Source organism: Rhodnius prolixus, unplaced genomic scaffold (assembly GCF_049639745.1).
Source record: "Rhodnius prolixus isolate KJV_2025 unplaced genomic scaffold, Rpr scaffold_7, whole genome shotgun sequence".
NCBI lineage: Eukaryota > Metazoa > Arthropoda > Insecta > Hemiptera > Reduviidae > Rhodnius > Rhodnius prolixus.
This window is the reverse complement of record NW_027411582.1, coordinates 30,140,221-30,142,374: the sequence shown is the minus strand read 5'-3', so window position 1 is coordinate 30,142,374 and position 2,154 is coordinate 30,140,221. Positions and strand designations below refer to the sequence as shown.

Genomic DNA, 2,154 nt, shown 5'->3' with positions numbered 1-2,154 from the left:
CAGTTTCAGTGCTACCTGGTGGCAAACATGTAAACTAAATTTTGTTTACATAGTAAACAAGTCCAGTAAGTGCTGCAACCTGGTGGAAAATATGTGAACTAAATTTCCTTTTTTTTGTTTTACGTCTTTCTGATGCAATTTTTTCAACTTTTTTTACTTTTTCTGCTTTTTAACGCTCTCTGACGCCATTTTTTCGTACTACTATTACTTTATTTATATTATTCCATTTATTGTAAACGGAATTTTTAGTTTTACATTACTTTATTTGCCTCTTATCATTTTTAGTCTTTTTTAACTTTGTTTTCAGTTGTAACTTTGCAAATATAATAAAAATAACAAGACTATGGGGAAATACATAATGACATTTTTAATAATTTATAGATAATTCTTTATTTTGCTACCAATTATACATTTTTTTTCTTTCGTATTACAAAAACATTTTAAATTCAATTACATCTTTTAGGTAATGATTCTTAAAATTACCTACATAACAAAATTAAAATTTACATTACATTTTCAAACTTCAAATATATTTTTTTTACAAATAATCGACTAAATAATAATATAATTGGGAGAGTTGCAATTGGATAGATTTTTTCCACCGTCTTTTTCATTTTGGCTTAATTCGATGAACCTTTTTGGCAGGAAGCCCTCCAGTTTCGCCTGTTTCAACTCTGTAAAATAACATTATACAATGAGATAGACTATTCGTCTACTGAATCGTCCTACAAATCAAACTCAACTTCCTTGAAAATCAATGTTAATTTTTTATACGTTTAAATAAAAATAGATCAATCTCTTAGAAAGAAAACGCAAGAAAGTAAAACTGAGTGTTAGTAATTACATGAACTTAATTCATTTTCAAAATAGCAGTTCACTGCACTCTTTTAAGTGAAATAAACATTTTTTGAATAAACACTCGTCATTTTTTGTTCTTGTACCTTTCAATTTTCCAATCAAATTAAAACTTTCTTAAACACAGAATCTTTACTATACTTATTCCGATTCTACAGGAATATATGAACAAAAAGGTTTAATCACGTTAAAATGCTGAAGTTTTAATAAATAATGGTTAAGATTACCTGGAAGATAACACCACAGAGTGAGTGGTAGGTAGATTTCCTTATTTGGATATTGCAGGAATAGACATGGATGGGAATCATCTCTTATTTACGGAAGTGCTGCAGTATTCAAAGAAATTCCCTCAAAAGTAATCATTTTAGATTATGTCTCAGCTTCACTGGGCTGCGAGTCGGCCAAGGGCTGAAAGTATTAAAACCTTAGTAAATGATATGAATTTCATTCACACTTATTGTAGTACGGTAGCATTTTACATACGAAATCTTAGTTAATTCTGTTTATAACAAATTAAACCATTCTGCAACTAACTCGGAAAATCTAATTTAAATCATCTATTGCACAAAATAACAACTTTTTATTCAGATTCAAAGGAAAATATTTAATTTATCGGAATAAAGGTTTAATTGATGTTAAAATGCTTTAGATGTAATCAATAATGGATAAGATAACATGAAGATCAGCTCCACAAGGTAACATGGTAAGTATGGAGATTTCGTCATTGTTTTATTTGAATGTAGAAATAGTTGCGAATTATCTCAAATTATTTGCAATAAATAATAGTTAAGCCTACCTGAAGTAGAATTCTACAAATTAACAGGGTACGTTCCAAGATTTCCTGATTTGTTTCATGAACGAAATGTAGAAATTAGATGTGAATTACCTCAACTTATGGAGTGCTGCTGGATGTAAAGAAGGGCCATGATCAAGAATAGCCAGCGAAGGGCAGAAAGGGTCCTTGAGCAAAGGCACTGGATGGAGAGAAATACATACTACATTTTAAAACACATAACTTTTATTTTTTAATGCAATTTTGATATTGGAACATAAGATGAAGTTGAGGCATAGCCTCTAAAACAGTCCACTATATTCAAGACTTCAATATAAACAATTAACATTGCAACAGAATAACTAATTTGGAAGATATATTTATCACATAGAAGTTGAAATGTTGTAAAGAAGATTTAATCTGAGTAAGCTTCATAATCAAACTCATAATTAATATTACGTTACAAGTAGGTATTGAATAATGTAAAGCCAGGACAAAAGTAATTTAGCACACTTCCCTTGAGCATA

General features: G+C 29.2%; 1 long non-coding RNA gene across 1 annotated transcript; it reads right to left on the bottom strand.

The window, feature by feature from the left end:
• Nucleotides 1–424: 424 nt before the first annotated feature.
• On the bottom strand, nt 425–1,645 carry LOC141447365 (uncharacterized). The gene is made up of 2 exons (XR_012454275.1): nt 1,083–1,645; nt 425–674 (listed from the first exon to the last, which is right to left on the bottom strand). It is a non-coding gene; the product is annotated as an uncharacterized lncRNA (long non-coding RNA).
• Nucleotides 1,646–2,154: the final 509 nt, after the last annotated feature.